Source organism: Plectropomus leopardus, chromosome 9, assembly GCF_026936395.1.
Source record: "Plectropomus leopardus strain MGB_pleo_1.0 chromosome 9, ASM2693639v1, whole genome shotgun sequence".
Taxonomy (NCBI): Eukaryota; Metazoa; Chordata; class Actinopteri; order Perciformes; family Serranidae; genus Plectropomus; species Plectropomus leopardus.
In genome coordinates, this window is record NC_142184.1 from 1,365,001 (window position 1) to 1,384,775 (window position 19,775).

Below are 19,775 nucleotides of genomic sequence, written 5' to 3' on the forward strand. Positions count from 1 at the left end.
GGGTCTCTTTATTGTCATTTTGTGTTTCCTTGTAGTTTTATTGGGACTGTTTATTGTTGTTTGGGGTTCTTTGAGGTAATTTTGGGTCTCACTGGTCGTTTTGTGTCATTCTGTTGTACATTTTGTGTCTCCTTGTGGTTATTTGTGGCTTTTTTTAGTTTTTTGGGTCTCTTTGGGGTAATTTTGTGTCTCTTTGGGGTAATTTTGTGTCTGTTTTTGGTCATTTTGTGCTGCTTTGTGCTCATTTGGTGCCCCTGGGCCCTCACCCAGTATGCTCATTCAGTAATCCGTCCATCCATTCAGCACCTGGTGAGGACAAAAACTGCTTTATGTGCATGTTTCATGTCATGTAGAAGTCAACATTGAAGCCGTTGCCCTGGATACTGTTGTTGGCTGAGGTGTTGATGGTTTGATGGAACAAACATCTTCATCTGCCGTGTTTCTGAAAGCGTGTTTGCATCAGTAGATCATTCAGGTGTCGTATCTTGACCCGCAGCAGTAAAACACACCTGCTGTTATCACGTTAATCAGGGCTGAAATTAAAGGATGAAAATGTTTTTTTAATCTATCATCCAATCCTTTTGGTCCAGAGGACGATATGGTGATTTCTCACGGTGTCATTAAAGCTTGTGATCATATTCATGGTCCTCAGAGGATGGACCAGAATGATGATTTATTGATCTCTTTGGAGGATTTCATGATCTCTCAGCACCACCCTCCGAACAAACTTTACATTTTCACCTCAAAGCATGTAAGCGTGTGTTTTGTCTCCATGTTGTGTCTGCAGTGACGTCTTCGGCCTGCAGGGGGCGCTGACAGCTCTGCAGACTGTTGGTTTCTTTCATGCCGCAGTGTTTCCTCCAGCGTGACTTCACATCAGCGCCTCGTAAATCACCTCATAAATCTCCCGCACTTTAATTGTCCTTTTCACTTTGTTTCATTTAGACAGAAGGTCAGTTAGCAGCTTTTTTATTTATCTTAGAGTCGCTCCGATTGGTGCTCGCCCTCCTGCTGTTTGACAAAGCCCCCCCCCCCCATCCTCCCTCGCTGTAGCACAATTGATGAAATTGGTAATCGTTATAGACCACAGCGTTGGAGCGGCTGACCTTCAGAGAGACTGGGAGAGAGGGAAGGAGGGAGGAACGGAGAAGGAAGGAGGGAGAGGTTTTAATGAAGTCTTTATGGAGCAGATTTAAACAGCAGCAGAGGAGCCAAACCAACTGCAGCCTGTAAAACGGTATTTTACTGCATCCTCTGCCGCTTTTTATCAGAGAGAAGAAGAGGAAGAAGTTACTGCCTGTTAGATAGCAGCTTAATGCTGAGTCCATATTTTGGATAGAGTAACTTATGTACAGTTACTTTCTCGAACGGTCAGCTGTTTTTGCTCCCAGTTCAAAGTGACCGTCACAGCATTTGTCTTTCTTTTCTTTTTTCAGAGAAAATCTGGTAATTTTGTCCAAAGAAAAAAAAATCTGACACTGTCTTTTACTTTTATCTCAAACTAAAATGAAAAATCACCCTCAAAACAATTTTAATACAGAAATCAAGCATCAGAAGTGAGACCGTATTTCCATCAGTAGTAAGCTGCTAGTTTACAGAGTTAATTCACGTCTTTCAGCCTTTTCTGATGCGCTCCGCGTCCTCTGCAGCGTCTGCTGAGCTAAACTTTGTCTTTACAAGCTTTTTTGAGCTGGAGATTGATGTTCACATCTGTTTCCTGCCGACAGTTAATGTTTCTTTTCACCAAAAACTTTTTACAACCTAAACTCAATATTTCATTTTTGAATCATGACCTAGGGATGAAACGATGCATCGTGAAGCAGTTAAAAATCGATAAAAAATATGTGAGATTCAAATCGGCGAGATGAAAAATGAACCGCAATACTCTTTTTGAACAGCAGGGGGTGTAATCTGCTTCTGACTTCGCTTGCTTGACGTGCCACGTCACTATGTGTTCAACGTCCTACGTCATATCTGAGACTAGAGACCGCTTGCCAACGTAAATAAAACGAAGCAAAGGCTCCACGACAGACGATATTGAAATAGTTTCAAATCAGCCGTGTGGAGACGTTTGAGCTTCCTTAAGTCAGAAAGTATTAAAGGCCAGAAGATAACAAGTATGCAAGTATGCAAATATTGACAGTGTTGAACTACACAAACAGTACAACTAACATGACACAGCATGAGAGCCGGCATCATGGCGAGGAGCTCCAGTTAGCCCCGCCTACACGTTACTCCTTAGCGACGGATACAAGGCCAAAAAAACATGCTAAAAAAACCCACGACAACCCAGACTCAAGACAAATATGTCTTTTTTGAATTGCCTGAAATACCACCTCATGCCAGCATAAAACTTTTTTGTGATAAATAGAAGTTTTTTTTTTCGAAATTGACATGTATCCATTAGTCATATTTTATATTTGTGCTTTCAATTTGCGTAATTTGAGTGTCAATGAAACCCGCCTAGTGTTTGTCGAGTTTCTAATCCGTGTTCCACTCATCTCTCCATCTGCCAGCTCATCCAAACTCTGCCACTTCCCTCTCTGCACGGATTCCTGTTTGAATTATACATTTTGATGAATGTCCTTTTCAACTTTGGTTCTGAAGCACGCGAGAGTTCACGTCCTTGCTGGATTTGGGATGTAATCCGATCATCCCGGCGTTATCTCGGTCAGTGTGCGCTCTCTCGTCGTTATGTGCGGGGCGCGTGGCCTTTGTAGGTTTTGACAATTTTTCTAAATCTGCTCGCAGCTTGAAGCAGCATGTGGCTGCTCGGCTGCGGCTGCTATCAGCGAGTGTGTAGTTCAGGAGCTGAGCTGCTGAATAAAACAGCAGCCGTCAGACATGATCTCATGATGCCCCACCGGACGCAAACACGCACACAAAGAGACAGAGAGAAGGCATTAAACTCTGCAGCGCTGTCTCCAGGAGACGTATCCATCAGGTCACTGTGTGTGTGTGTGTGTGTGTGTGTGTGTGTGTGTGTGTGTGTGTGTGTGTGTGTGTGTGTGTGTGTGGTGAGGACAGACAGCAGCAGGAAGTGAAGTGTGTTTCAGACGAAGGTCGCTGATGATTTTCGTGTCCTGTGGGGAAAACCTGTTGGTGGACGAGATGGCGGTTGCCACGGTCACCGGAGACTGACACTGTCCCAAAAATACTCCACCCTCTTTGACGGAGCAGGGACGCACCTGATACGGTAGCGACGACCTGTAGAGTTCACGTCCTACAACCTTGCTTTCACTTTGTGTGAATTTTTTGATTTTTGGGGTTTTTTGTGTGTATTTTGGATTTTTGATGTTTTAGATTTTATTTGGGTCGTCTTCTGCGTCAAACTGTAGCTGCTGCACAGCAGTGTCCCTCAGGGTGAAGACGGGTCTGTCTCGTCCTCAGTATCAATTCAAATGTCAATAATTTCAGAGAACATCCATCCATCCGTTGAAGTTTCACTGAGGAGGTTTCATTCACAAAAGAGCGAAAGATTGTCAAAAAACCAGCAGATGAAATTAGATCCCGTTCAGAGCGTCAGTGGACACATGAAGTGACCCGAAACGACGCGTCGTCTGAGCGGAAACAAAGAGCGGACAGTTTGACACCAAGTTATCACAATCTATGGCGTACTGAGTGGACGAAATCGCCCGTTTCACGCCCCATCAGTCTGCGGTTAGGACGGGGTCAGGCTGCAGTCCCTCCTCGGCTGCTCCTTCTCCCGTTTTTCCCTTTTAACCCTTTAGAACCTGGATCAACATCAGCAACTTGGCAAGAAATGTCCAGAAAATTGCCAATAAATAAATAAAAGAATTTAAAAAAAAAAAAGTAAAAATTGCATAAAATTCAAGTGTATTAAAAAAGTAAGAGCCCCCCCCCCCCAAGATGAAAAACAAATTAAGCAAATTAAAAAAGAGGTGTTTTTATTTGTTTGTTTTAAAAGCAAAAACAAAAAAAGACCAGAAAACTATATTTATTATGCGTATAATTATATATTTAAAATATATATATATATATATATATATATATATATATATATATATTTTAAATATTGTTTTATTTTTTGCATTTTCGTTTGTATTCAGCTGTGTTTGGCTCATTTTCAGGTGATTTCTTTGGAACTTGTCACTAGTTTCTTTCTAATTTTTGGGCAGTTTCTTTGCTCATTCTTTGCTCGCTGCCGGTACTTTTTGGAGAGTTTTTGCTGATCTGAATCGAGAGAGAGGAAGAATTTCTCTTGTTTGGGAGAAAAGGGAGAGCAGGAGGGAAGAAGTGAAGGGGAGGAGAAAAGGAAAATAAAAGAAAAGAAAAAGAAGAAAAGAGGAGAGGAGGAAGATGAGGAGAGGAAGAGGAGAAGAAACGCGATGGTTGAGAAGCTTTTCTCTGAAGCATGAAATGAGAATTGGAGGATTTTTACTCGTAGAAACAAACATAAATGCACACACACATGCATGCATGCGCACACACACACACACGCACACACACGCACACACACGCAGAGGCACCAGCAGATAGTGATTGGGAGAAAGATTTTTTGGGGGGGGTCAGAGATGTGATAAGAGATCAGAATTTCAAGTGTTTAAACAGAGTGTGTGTGTGTGTGTGTGTGTGTGTGTGTGTGTGTGTGTGTGTGTGTGTGTGTGTGTGTGTGTTTTCCTCGTAGGTGTTTTCATGATGTGCATGTTTTTTTCAATCATCACTTTGATTTAGAAACAACGGAAATTCAGTGTCTCCTTTCTTTTTTTTTTTTTTTACACCTGCAGTCGAAGACGCCCTGTCGGACGTTTTTGTGGCTCCGTCCCTGCGAACACTGAGAGGTGTGATGCGCGCTGATGTTGATTTAATAGATAAAAGTGAAAAGACGACAGGAAGCGTGCCACTTCCTGTGTTTTTACTGATCACAATCAGTTTCTTATGCTGCAGATCTGAGGCAAACGCAGCTGTTTTGTGTCGAATTCAGAATTTAAAAAGGAGAAATGAAGATATAGAAAGTGAAAACTGAATATTGTCAGAATTGGCCTTTTGGGTGATAATATTTATGTATAATTACAGCTGAAGTGTCACTTTAAGGTCTCAACCTGCAGTTTGAAGTTCCTCCTGAACTCTGAAAAATAGATCTGATGAGTATTAGCAGGCAGACAGGAAGAGGAAGGAAGTGAATTCAACCACAACTACGTGTGTGTGTGTGTGTGTGTGTGTGTGTGTGTGTGTGTGTGTGTGTGTGTGTATGAAAGTGAGTCAAACTGCTTTAAGGTAAAATTTTGATTTTAGTTTTGAGAAAAACAAAACAGCCACCAACCATCAGCACACATTAACCCCACAGGGACTGTTTGCTGCATCTTAGTCTCTTTTCTTCTTCCTGTTGTGATAACTGTGTGTGTGTTGATGCATGTGTCCTAAATGTAGTCCAGATTGTGTATTTGAGTGTAATCAGTGAATTTGCAGCTCAGCTCCTACAATAAGTCTAAAATACACTGTGGAAACTAAATAGTTACATTCAGACTGTTCAGGTCCAAAATGCTCCATTGAAACCCATTCAAACTGACATTTTTGATCCCACAGCCATCAGAGCAGAAAAACAGGACTTGTATTATTTCTGGGTGTCATTCTGGGCTTCTGACTCTGAATTTGTCATTTTGACTATTTTCCACCTGATGAGGTCATTTTGACCATATTTGGCATATGGAGGAAATACATGCTATTTCCACTAGGTGACCTGTCACAGTCAATGTAGCTGCTGATCACTGACATATCCCAGACTGTCAGCAGCTACACTCACACACTGACATATCCCAGACTGTCAGCAGCTACACTCACACACTGACATATCCCAGACTGTCAGCAGCTACACTCACACACTGACATATCCCAGACTGTCAGCAGCTACACTCACACACTGACATATCCCAGACTGTCAGCAGCTACACTCACACACTGAGGAGGAGACTCAACATCACTCATTATTTCATCTAAAAACATAGTGGCATCATGAGAAAAACCTGCCATTTAAAGGGTTAAAAGTCAGAAAATTAAATGAATATTTGATATTTCTGATTAGGACTGATGTTAGTTAAAACATTTAACTTGATGAAAGTAGAAAATGATATTAGTTGTAGTAGCAGTTTATTCCGAATATGTGAAAAAACATGTAAATTTAATATAGATTAAAATATTAAAAAGGCAATCATAAAATAGTGGACAGACATAAAAAATACATTACAAAAGAAGACATGAAAAATGTAAACAGCACATTATGATGTCATTCATATTAATGTATAATATTTTTTATAGCCTGATTTTGAAAAACATATTTTATATGCAGAGCTGGGTGAGTATTTGACGTTGCACAAATAATAATCAGGTATGAAAATCAACGTTGCTGCTAAAAAAAAAAACTCTACTTTGCATGTAAGGTGCAGAGTATTTTGCATTAAACATTTTGAGATATGTCGCAATATGGCCTTAAAATATCCTGCGTTTGATCAGCTGTCTTGGTCAGGTGTTTTTGAAGCTCCGCGATTTAGAAACACGCGAGGCGAGAAATGACTCAGCTGACAGATCGTCACGTGACAGGACTAGAGAGAAACCCGCAAAACACACGAACAAAACAACACGATCGCTTAACAGTCCTGTTCACAATAATCTGTGTGTGTGTGTGTGTGTGTGTGTGTGTGTGTGTGTGTGTGTGTGTGTGTGTGTGTGTGTGTGCTGCAGCCTCACAGAGACGAGCAGAAAATAATTCCCACAACAGTTTTCTAAAAAAAGCCACAGCAGAAAAACATGTTTTTATCCAGAAAAGACCATATATATATAATATAATATATATATGTTTGTATATATATATATATATATGTGTATATATATATATATATCATAACTGGAACTGAGGTGGAACATAGAAAGATCAGGTTCAAGTTCAGGTCCTCGAAAACCTGCCTGAAGACCTCTGCTGTGTGGTCTGATTATCCTCTGCCAGCAACACACACACACACACACACACACACACACACACACACACACACACACACACACACACACACACACACACACACACACACACACACACACACACTGAGCACGCCACAGACCACCAGCCCAGCTAATTGGAGATGTTGTATCACCTCCCTCGTGTCTCTTGCTCTTTCTGTTTCTTTCACATTCACACACACACACTCACACACACACAAACACACAGACATGCACACGCACACACACACACACACACACTGACACGCGCACACACTGCAACCCAGTGGGAATTGGCAGCTTGAAGCGAATAGAGAGAGAAGGCAGAAAGTCATTACTTCTCTTACTAGATTTTGTGTGTGTGTGTGTGTGTGTGTGTGTGTGTGTGTGTGTGTGTGTGTAATCCCGCCATCAGTATGCTGGTCATGCTTGGCAACAGAGGGAAGGAAATTGAAGAGAGCGAGAGAGAGAATGAGAGGAGGGGAGGCGACAATCCAACATGGAGTTCTTTTGATTACAGATGGTAAATGTGCCTTCAGTCACCTCCTCCTCCTCCTCCTCCTCCTCCTCCTCCTCTTCATCGTCTCCTCTCTCCCTCTCACTCGAGGGATTTGAGGTGGACGTGAGAGGAATCTCTGACCAGGCTCGTGTGTGTGTGTCGTGTTTTTGTCACAGTGCGGCGTGCTGTGGTGTTTCGTGAAGCCGGGGTCACGCAGGTCGTCTGCAGGAAGTTTGAAGTGAAAATACTCGCCGGTACCTGAAGGGGCCGCGATGCTGTTTCATCTGTCGTCTAAAGTCGTCTGAACTCGCGGCTCACTCTCCTCGCCGTCCCCGGGCAGGCTGAGGTCGTGCATTTTTAGGATGAAGATGATGCAGCTTTAATAATCAGCTCCTGTCGGATACGTTCGTGTATTTAAATGTCTATTACACTTAAATCTGACACATTAAGATCTGCACATACTAAATCTGTCTCAATCTGATCATTTCAAACACTGAAGGTCCTGATTCAAACTTATGTTCGTCATCTTAACCCTTTAGGGACTGTCTGGCACATCTTATGTACTTTTCTTTATTTTTTGAATCATTTTGGCTGTGTTCATGCATACAGCACACATTTTTGCAAGATTACGTCTTTTTGTTTAATCTGTGAATTTCCAGCTCAGCTCCTACAGTAAGTCTAAAATACGCTGTGGACACAGCTGGATGTTTGCAGAAAGTTAAAGCCTCTGCAAACAGGGCTTGAAATAGAATAGAATAGAATAGAAAAGAAATACTTTATTAATCCTGTGAGGGAAATTGTTTCATTACAGTAGCAAATAAGAGAGCTGCAACTGAATAAAAAAGGGCACTTAACATAGAATAAAATAGAATAAGTAAATATGGTTTACGTTTATGCAAAACGTGAAGATGGATGTGCAGAATAGTAGGAATGCGCATATTATATCATAATTTGAGTGTTTCATTAAGCATCTGCAGAAATCTGAGTCACATAAAAGTTCCTAATTATGAGAAAACTGAGTTGAAAACAGCTCATTTTGAGGATAACAGCATTTCTCCGGACTGTGTCGGCAGATCGCGTTTTGATTGACGCCTCCTTGGATCCCACCTTTGTCAGCTGTCTCTGGTCTCCATGACGACAGCCACGGAGCAAAGCAGAGTCGGCGTGGTGCAGCTCTGTCTGCTCCGGCGCTCAGAGCAAACGTTTCTGAACGGTGCGTTCAGAAACGTGCGCTCTGACGTTTCAGAATCAGAAGAAATAATACCTTTCACTCTGCCTCTGAATGGCAAGTTTACAAAATGTTTTGTTACAATTTTATGAGAAAAAGTCACAATTTTAGGCAAATAGACTCAGAAATTTGAGAGGAAACATGTTGCAGATGAAGGCTGAAAAGTCAGGTCAGACAGTTGTTTTTCTCGTAAATTTACAAGTTTAATCACCTAATATTATGACTTTTTGATTGTCTTCATTCATATAATGCGATTGGATCGGGGATAACCACGCCCAAATCAACCCAGCTTCAGGAAACTGAAAAAAACTAAAATGACAATATTTCAAAACTGGACTGAGGAAAATGTCCGATCATTTTTGATGCTTTTTATTCTGCATGTAAGAGACTAAATTACAAATTAAGAAAGTTTTTGGTGATTTGCGTTTGCAGAGGCTTTACGTTAAAAGATGAGCTGCCATTTCTGTGCAAGTGTGTGTGCGTGCGTGTGTGTTCGTACGTTAAAGACCCAGCTGTGCTCTGCGTCCGTCGGATGTCAGTTGTAACGTTAACGTGAACAGAGAGAGACGTCGGTCTTCTGTTAACTGTCTTTTCTGTCTCTGTTTGTCTCTGCAGGACTGAAAACAGCAGGAGGCTCAACACACACCTACACACACACTGCAGGTGAGTCTCTCACACACACACACACACGCAGTCATCCGCTGGTTGATTCACATGAAAAGTTTTCCTCATGTTTAAATTTGACTTTTTTAAAACAATTTGAACTTATTTTACGTCATGAAATTATTATTCAGCAATCAGAACTGAATCATTTCATAACCTCGACAAGGTGATTTTTTAAAAATTTAATTTACTTTGAGCCTGATAAAGCGTCACTAACGCTACGTTCAGACTGCCAGCCCAAATCCGATTTTTGTCGTATCCAGATTGTATCCGGAATGATTTCATGAAGTCTGAACAGCAAAAAAACATGAAATCCGATTTTTGCAAATCCGATCAAAACCTTGTGTTGAGGTGGTTTGAAATGCGATTCAAATGGGATTTCTACAGATGCGTCTTCAGTGCGGACGCTCTGCTCATTCAAATCGGATATCAGAGCGCCCGTCACTCACAGCGCAACACACAACGACAGACGTCACGGTGGCGGTGGAGCCCGCCGTGAGCGCAGCTCCAAACATCGTAATTTACAACAGTTTCCTCCGTCTGTGTCCGTCTGCTGCTGCGAGGAGTTCAGCATACGTGTTTGTAATCCACGTCACCAGCGTACGTACTGACGCCTACGTCGTTACCACAGTAACCCATGCGGGACAGTTCAGAGCGCTGATGTGTGGACGCAACAAATCGATCTGATCTCATGCAAACTCACATGACCATCTTCAGCTGTGAAACACTTCATGCGTTGGTCTCAGTTTGTCTCTCTGACGTTGGCAGAAATAAAAACGTGATTTTGTTCTCCGGGGACAATGAGAGCGAAAAAAACGTCTCCAAAAACCGACTTTCATGAATCCTAACACACAATATAGTTTTGTGATGAGAAGAAAAAGTAGTTTTCTGACCATAATGAGGTCCTGAAGTCGTGATGTTGAGATTTTTTAGTCGGAGAAAAGGTGTGGTTGGACTGTAGAGGGATTACACAGTGTGTGTGTGTGTGTGTGTGTGTGTGTGTGTGTGTGTGTGTGTGTGTGTGTGTGTGTGTGTGTGTGTGTGTGTGGTGTGTTGTGACCCAGTAACAGGAGCCTCACATTCCTGATTAATGATGCAGGTTGGACCCAAACAATGAAAACACACGAGCGCATGCACACACACACACACACACACACACACACACACACGCAGCCTGATACATTTGTACTTCAACACATCAACATACGGCTCAGTCACACACACTTTCATCCGTCACGTCCAAACATGAAGGATGAAAGTGTTGCGTTCGCTGAGCACCGTCGTTTCTGTCCTCTCGTGCTTCTGGTATTTGATATTTCTGATTACGACTGATTTTGAGAAGTGCATTTCTTGTGCAGAATGATATGAGTGTGAGTATTTCCTAAAAATTCATTTGCTGCACATCATTGACATATCCCAGACTGTGATAATAATTGTTTTTTGGTTTTTTTCATCTAAAAACATAGTGGCATCATGACAAAAACCTGGCATTTAAGGGGTTAAAATTCTGAAAAATAATTAATATTTGATATTTATGATTCAGACTGATGTTGGTTAAAAAAATCGTATTAATATATAATATTTTTTAAAGGATTTGAGGAGCGCGTTGTTTGTGCAGAGCTGTATGAGTGTGTGTGATGTTAAAGCTGCCTCCTCAGTTTAGGTGCTAATAGATGTCTGCTTGTTTTGTCTGATACGACCGATGACCACTACACATTTACTTTTATTATTTTAAACATTTCTGAAAAAGTTCCTTAGACTGTGATAATCTCTTGTCTGCAGCACGCTGACGCAGTGTGTCGCTGAACCTGTTGGTTTTTTTAGCGCCCATGTTAACACGTTAGAGCTCTGAGCAGAGCTGCTGCGGCGCGTCTCAGCTGCGTGTACGCCGCGGCACATCTAACGAAACGGTGACGTGACGTTTTTTCTGCGTGTGCAGTTATTGGCAGAAATAGAGTGAAAATATTTTTTGGATAATTATATTGACTCTACACCACCTTTTACTACAGTTTCATCATCTGTCACAGAGATGAGGAAATACAAACATTTCTGTTTTACTGAAACTTTCCTGCTTCTGTTTCAAAATAAAAGCCCTCTGACAACGTCCCTGTGGACAGAATCCCATCAGTTGTTGACAACTTATTTTGAAATATTTGCAGGAGCGTGTTGTTGACGATGCAGGAGAATTTTAGCTCATAAATGTGGAAACACGGGGCGCCTGGTGGCTCAGTGGATGTAGCGGGCGCCCCATGTGCAGAGGCTGTGTGTCCTCACTGCAGCGGCCGCTGGTTCGATTCCGCCGTCCCGCTCTGCTTCTGCGTGCAGTTTGAATCATTAGTCGGGCGAGGAGCTGTGTGTGATGGATACATGCATGTGCACACTCAGAATTGGCGACTTCATATCGTGAACACAGAGTTTCTGCCGTTGACCTGGAGGTCGTTGTGACCGTAGATCAGCTAAATCTCGCTGTGATCATTTTCCAGAGTTATAAATCCTGTCTGTGAGTGTTGTAAACTGCTGGCTTGTGTTTTGGCATCTGATGAACCTTTAAAAAGCATTTGAATGTGTTTCACAGGGACGATAAACTAAACACGTCCTGTCTGCGCCATGTAACGCAGAGCTGCTTAGATCTTTGCTAAATGGCTGCCCTTTGTTGCCGTATTGATATAAACCGAAGCAAATTTAATCAGTCTGACCTGCGGGTTCACAAGAGGGGATGTTTGAGCAATAACAGCGAGAGGCACCTGGCTGCAGACGTAGCAGAGGTCTGCAGGAGCGCGCACAACAGACGTCTCTGCAGGAGCACGCACAAAATCAAGCCATCAGCCATCTTTGGGTTAAAAAAACTGCACAGCCGGCTCAGTCTTCATCATCGTCCTCTCACAGCAGGTGAACAAACCCAAATTCTGTAGCAAGTCCCGCCTGTTAAAATTAATAATCCGGCGTTGAAATCTGAGTTGAAATCTGCAGAATAAGAGCTCGTTAGCTAAATAAACGAGGTTCTAAAAGGTTTAATTGTGATGCGTTTAAGGTCCGCTCAGTAAAATGACTATTAGGTAAATAAGGTAAATAAAACATCATCATGATGTGTTCAAATGTAACGCCAAGAAAAAGAAGTAGTTTGTGGTGAGAAACTAGTTTTCCCAGCGATAAAACCCCCACCCCTCACCGCTGGCAGCACCCCAACCCCGAATCACATTATAACAGGCTTCAGGACATGTTAAAAAAATTAAAACATTAAAAAAAGAGAGAGATAAATAGATGATGCCGAGATTTTTCATAGTTACATCAAATTTTTTTTTTTTTTAAAAATGACGTGCTGTGTGGCGTCTTGGTGTTGTTCTGGGCGTCATCACGGCCTTCACCGTTCAGGCCGGAGTCTGGTACTGACGACATTTTAAACAACGACGTGATTAAAAAATCAGACATAGAAAACAACCTTTATCGAGCGCCGATGTTTGCAGCGTGAATGAGGAGCCGGGGAGGAGAACGTATGAGAACATACCTGAACTTTGCGCCAAAACTAACAAAGTGTCCCAGCAGTGTCCCCGTCCCGGCAGAGACACATCAGCAGCACAGACTGTTAGAGAAACGAACATTTGAACTCATCGAAGACTTCTGTTATTTTGTCTTTTGTCAAACTGCCTCTGAAATGAACAAAATCTTGACATTTAACATTTTCACAAGGCAAAATCAACAGAATTCAGGAGTTAAGGCATAGTTCATGTTAAAGTTTTTTTCTTTGAAACGGTGCGTCGAATCTGCGTGGACGATAGCAGAGACGAGCGGTGAAAAAGCAGAGAAGACGAAGCAGTTAAAGAGTTTGTGTCTCAGTCTGAACTCTGCGACCTCGACAGAAAACACAGTTTGTTTCCCTGCAGATGATTCTGGTCCAGATCCAGATGACCTGCACGCCTCCACATTCCTCTGAGTGTGTGTATGTGTGTGTGTGTGTGTGTGTGTGTGTGTGTGTGTGTGTGTGTGTGTGTGTGTGTGTGTGTGTGTGTGTGTGTGTGTGTGTTGTCCCACATGTGTTTCTGATCACCGAGCAGAGACAGACGGAGAGGTGGATGAGACAGAAAACTCGTCACATCGACTCGCACTGACGTCTTTCTCTTCTTTTTTAATCTTTTTTTAAAAAAAAAAATACAACAGTAGAACGATTAATCAGCTGAATTATTGACTGTTATTGATTAACCCTTTAACAGACATTGGCACCACAGAGTTCACTTTTTTTGTGATCAAATTTTTTTTCTAAAAATGTACACAGATTTTATAAATAGATTTATTATTATTTGTATTTTTTTTTTTTATTTATATTTTTATGTTGTGTGTTTATTTCCTGAAGTTACTTTTATTTCATTTTTTATTATATAGCATTGACAGTTTGTTTTTTTCCATATATTTTATACCTTTTTTTAAAAATCAGATTTAGTTTTATTGTCTCTATTTATTCGTGTTTATTTATTTTTATTTGTTTACTGCATAAAGTTACTTTTTTTCTAAGAATTTCTATTATATTATAATAATGTTTATTTTCTTCTTAATAAATTGGTGCATTTTGTTAATATATTCTACTATTCTACTGTAATGTATAATTTTTTTCAAATGCATTTCATGGCGTGACTGTTAAAGGGTTAATTGATTTGCTGCTTTGTTTAGACTGAGTGGCTGATGAATGTCAGATTGTTGACAGTTAAAAACGTTGTCAGAGATTTCTCCTGACAAATTAATTTTGGCAAAATGATCCGGCAGCAGATATTATTATCGTTTGGAAAAGAAAAGAGCAGAAATGCTGCAGATTATTTCATCAGCTGTCAGTGATCCAAAAATCAGCTGCTGCAGGGCTTTGACACGAGTGTGCACGTAAACGTGCTCTGTGTCCCTGGTTTGCTGCGTCTCATCCCTCATGTCTGTCCCCCCTCATGTCTGTCCCCCTCATGTCTGTCCCCCCTCATGTCTGTCCCCCTCATGTCTGTCCCCCCTCATGTCTGTCCCCCCTCATGTCTGTCCTCCCGTCATGTCTGTCCCCCCCTCATGTCTGTCCTCCCGTCATGTCTGTCCTCCCCTCATGTCCTCAAACGTCTCCAGAGTCTGAAAGATGCTCAAAAAACAAAGTTGCAGAACATGAGTCTGAGTTAACGTCCTTTCACCGGAAACAGGTCAGCTGTACGTCAGGGATTCTGTCTGTCTGTATCAGCGCTGCAGCTTCATCTATCACCCCCACACACACACACACACACACACACACACACACACACACACAGAGAGTAAGGTCATGCATCACGTTGTTAACCTGCCATGTGGACACAACTGCGTCTCCTGACTGCAGAGACCACAGGCACTGATTCAATACAGCTGTGTGTGTGTGTGTGTGTGTGTGTGTGTGTGTGTGTGTGTGTGTGTGTGTGTGTGCGTGCGTGCGTGCATGCGTGCGTGCATGTGTGTGCTTGTCGTAGGATTTTTATCTTTGTGACCAATTTTCGTTCATTAATCGTAATCAAAGTAAAATGTTCGATTAATGGTGATATTGATTTTAGATTTGAGGCTCGGACCTTTGCTGGGTGGAAGTTTTAGTAACTGGACCTCTGAATTTCAGAAGAATAGGTCGTCCAGCTGGTGATGCTGTTCTACAATATGTTTGTCATGTTCAAATGTCAAAATTAACTTGATGATATCTTCATATTTCACTGAGGAGTCAAAGGAACCTTTAAGCTCGACAGAAATAGTGATTTGATGTATATCGTGATATATATCGATATCGACTGATATGAAAAAAATATCGTGATAAGACTTTTTTCCATATCGTCCAGCCATACAGTCGAGTATGAGGGATTTCTGGGAGATGTAGTCCACGATTTCACAGAAGAACTGTGGATTCAAAACTTTCTCAGAGTTATGTGATGCAATAACAGCTCTTGTAGACGAAAAAGTGTTTCCACTGCAGTTTGGACAAATTCGGCTTTTTACCATCACCTGAAGTACCACCTCATGCAGGCGTAAAAACTTTTTTGTGATAAATGGGAATTTTTTGGGAAATTGACATGTTTCCAGTAGGCATATTTTAGATTCGCAATTTCAATTTGTGCAATTCGAGGGTTAATGGAAACCTGCCTACTGACACACACACACACACACACACACACACACACACACACACACACACACACACACACACACACACACACAGAGTTGCTGTGACGTTGATTCAAATCTTTGAGGAAATGATTTGCAAAATTCAAAAGTTGTTCTCTGCAGCGGTCGGCTCTGATCTGAGAGCCGATTGTTCGCCTGACTCCAAATTCACACCTGCACTCTTTAAAGGTTTCCTTCAGTCACATTACGACATTTTAACTGGAACTACTTTCTGAGAGAGAGTTTACATAAAACGTGCTGATGGGTTATTTTCCAGACAGACGCAGACGCGTCTCTGATATGAGAAAACATCCCTGTGGGTTTGAAATTCATGATTTCTTTACAAAAATGGCAATTTGCCAATTTTTTATTCATTTTTATTTTTGATGTTTTTTACAGAAAACAAAAAAATACAGCCAGATATTGTTAAAAAAAAAAAAAAAAATTATTGGGTTTTTCTAATTTCTGACGGTCCTTGAACACATCATACAGGAATAAATCTTTATGCATTTTCTCCCCCCTCACTCAGGGAGGCTCAAGGAAAGTAGGAAAGCAGCCACCCCTATATTATATTATATTATATTATATTACATTACATTACATTACATTATAGTATATTTTCTGTAAATTTTCATTGTATTGTATTGGCCAGGCCTAATGACACCACTGGTGTTCACACACTTAAATAAATGTAAATCTGTCAGTGATACACACTCAGCTGATGAGAAACACCTGAGTGAAACTGCCGACCTGTAATAAATCGTGTTCTTCATCAAGGTGAGAGGCTGCACGTTCGTCATAAACAGCAGCGTATAAATATTAACGAGTCAGTCGGAGCGGCTGTCAGCCGTGAATCACGGCCACGTATACAGCATGTGTGTGAATGTGTGTGTCTCTATAGGAGCACACAGGACTCTGTATATACGGTACTGCGTGCGTGCGTGTGTGTGTGTGTGTGTGTATGTGTGTGTGTGTGTGCGTGTCCAGTGGTCATCTCCCAGCAGAGCTCTCCTGCTCTCCATCAGTCTATTTCTGTCTCTGAGTGGGCAGGATGGATGAACCGCCCGGAGGGATGGAGAGGGGGATGAAGAGGGAGGAGGAGGAGGAGGAGAGTGTGTGTTTGTGTGTGTTTGTGTGTGTTTGTGTGTGTGTGTGATGTATTTTGGTCCTCTGTTGTTGTGATCGACCTGTGTCGCTCTGTGAGGCTCTCGGTGTTGAATCTGTTTTGTTTACAGCGGGTTGACGAGGAGAGAGAGAGTAATTCTGTAATGGAGGAGGTGAAGAGGCTGAGGATGGAGGGAGTAAAGTGATGAAGAGGAGAGGTTAGACCGGGTCAGTTTGTTTGTTTTCAGGCCTGAGAAGTCGTGATGGAAGTTAGCGTGAAATTTAGGACCAGAGTCTCACAAGCATCTGACAGACTGCTGTCCTGACTGTGTTGTTTTGTTCTGTGGTGTCTGAAATAAAATAATCCTCAACAGAAATATAAATAAATAAATAAATAAACAAACAGATAAATTAAAAAATAACAAGATAATTGAATAAATAAATAGTAGAAAGATAAATAATTAATACATATCTAAATAAATAAATACATGAATAAATGAAAAGATAATTAAATAATACATAAATAAATAAATGACTGGATAAATAAAAAGATAATGATATAAATAAAAAGATAAATAAATTCATAAGTACGTTAATAAATACGTAACTAAATAAAAACAGATACGTTTATAAGTATGTAAATAAATAAATAGATAAATGAATAAATAAAAAGATAATTAAATCATACATAAATAAATAAAAAGATAAATAAATTCATAAGTACGTTAATAAACACATAAATAAATAAATAACCAAATAAATAGATAAATGAATATATGTAAAGATTTAGAAAATACATCAACAAATAAATTCATAATTAAGCAAATAAAAAATAAAATGTTTTGGGATGAGTAGAAGTATAAACCTGTGCGCAGGTGTCTCTGTAACACGTTCCTGTTGGACAAGCTTCAGCGTGACAATCCCACCGAATGCATCGGGAAAATGTTTATTCTGCCGAGCTCGACTGGATCTGGTCTCCGCCTGCGTCTCTGACTCACTGTTTGGTATGTGGGAAATCTATACTCATATGTAACAACAATGATGCAAAATTACACAACTCATACCACAAATAAACATCCCCTGACCCTGCACTTACACACTGCTGTTCGTGCTGTTTTCTGCTCTCTGACACCGTGACACAGTCGCTTTATTTTCACTGTGAAATAGAAAATGATTTGGGGGCCGTCTTATCGGGGGCCGGATTTGGCTCACAGGTCGTAAGTATCACATACGCTTAACTCAACCTTTCCTGTTTCTTTTTCAAAATAAAAGCCCTCTGACAACGTGTCTGTCGACAGATTCCCTTTCGATATTTGCTCTGATTTACAACGCCATCGAAAAATATTACAAACAGATTAATCTAGTCTGAGTGCGACTGTGAATCTGTGGAGGCGGCGAGCGTGTTGAATGAGTTTCTGTGTCGCTGTGATGACGTCTGTGATGACGCCTTTTTTAAGACGCGTAAAACCTTTAAAGTTCAAAAATCGGGTTTCATACGGACATATTTAATGTTGCAGAACAAAACGTGTAAACGTCTTTAGCCTTTGTTAACCACAGACCTTATTTAAGACATTTTACCAAAAACCCCCCAAAAAAGAGACTTAAAGACGAGGAAACCGGAGGTGCAAAAATGCTAATGGACTTTCACGTTTTCGGACTCGTTACTTCCCCGCTCTGTTTACCTGTGCAGAAGGCTTATCTGGAGGTTCAGCTTTGGCTGCTGAGGTCAGACTGAGAGCTGCTGCTCAAATGCTCCGGCCGAGAGAGGCCGAGAGAGGCCGAGAGAGGCCGAGAGAGGCCGAGAGGCAGAGAGGCAGAGAGGCAGAGAGAGGCCGAGAGAGGCCGAGAGGCAGAGAGGCAGAGAGGCAGAGAGGCAGAGAGAGGCAGAGAGAGGCCGAGAGGCCGAGAGAGGCCGAGAGGCAGAGAGGCAGAGAGGGAGAGAGAGGCCGAGAGGCAGAGAGAGGCCGAGAGGCCGAGAGGAAGAGAGGCCGAGAGGCCGAGAGAGGCAGAGAGGCAGAGAGGCCGAGAGGCAGAGAGAGGCCGAGAGGCAGAGAGAGGCCGAGAGAGGCAGAGAGAGGCCGAGAGGCAGAGAGAGGCCGAGAGGCAGAGAGAGGCAGAGAGGCAGAGAGAGGCCGAGAGGCAGAGAGGCAGAGAGAGGCTGAGAGGCAGAGAGGCCGAGAGGCCGAGAGAGGCAGAGAGAGGCCGAGAGGCAGAGAGAGGCCGAGAGGCAGAGAGGCCGAGAGAGGCAGAGAGAGGCTGAGAGGCAGAGAGGCAGAGAGAGGCCGAGAGGCAGAGAGGCCGAGAGGCAGAGAGAGGCAGAGAGGCAGAGAGAGGCCGAGAGGCAGAGAGAGGCAGAGAGGCCGAGAGAGGCAGAGAGAGGCCGAGAGGCAGAGAGAGGCAGAGAGAGACAGAGAGGCAGAGAGAGGCCGAGATGCAGCAGCTGCTGCGAGGAAAACAGCTGCTTCACTGGTGGAGAGGATCGCCGCAGGGACCGCAGCGACACACACACACACACACAGAGCTCTCCTGTGTGCTGACAGGTCAGCGGGCTACCAGGTGTAGGTGGAGGATGGGTGAGAGGAGGAGGAGGAGGAGGAGGAGGTGCTGCTGAGTGTAACGGATGGCCGCTGCTTCTTACAGCCTTCAGCTATTTGTAAGGGAAGAAAGATAAATAAATAAGCAAGACAAATGTCCGCTCCTCTGCGGAGGACAAACTGAATCTTCCCTGCGGCTCTCCTCTGCTGCTGTTTCACCGACTCTGAATCAGAGAGGCAGCAAACAGCCGACTGCAGCGCAGGAGCAGGAAATGAATCCCACTGAAACGCTGCCGGACTGAAGCTCAGCGAGTCAGACGGGAGAAGGAGAGTTTTAGAGCAGGAGGTCGATGCACAGAGGCGAGCGGATACAAACAGCCGAGTTTAAAATGAAACAAAGACCAAATGGCGCAATTTTAAAATGTTTCAACTGGAGCAAAAAAAAAATAATCAGGAAAGAACTGCAGACCACAAACATCAGCCACTCTCGTTCTGAAATCGTCAAATACACTACGTCACTGTTTCAGCGCCAAAAGCCACCTGTGACGTCCGCACGGCTGACAGCTATTCTTCAGTTTCTGATACGTCTGTTTAGTTTTTATCTTAGGAATTTGATTTTGTTTGTTTTATTGGATTCATAGTTGTTTTTAGTTATTTTATT

The 19,775-nt window shown here is 42.2% G+C and overlaps 1 protein-coding gene across 4 annotated transcripts in view; it reads left to right on the forward strand.

Moving 5' to 3' along the window:
- The window catches only part of sulf2b (sulfatase 2b), an 86,704-nt gene that overhangs the window by 7,972 nt on the left and 58,957 nt on the right, over positions 1–19,775 (forward strand). For all 4 annotated transcript variants that reach the window (XM_088081596.1, XM_088081600.1, XM_088081599.1 and 1 more), the window contains exon 2: positions 9,294–9,341. The gene's annotated coding sequence lies outside the window, so the exon portion shown is untranslated. The remainder of the gene's footprint in view (positions 1–9,293; positions 9,342–19,775) is intronic.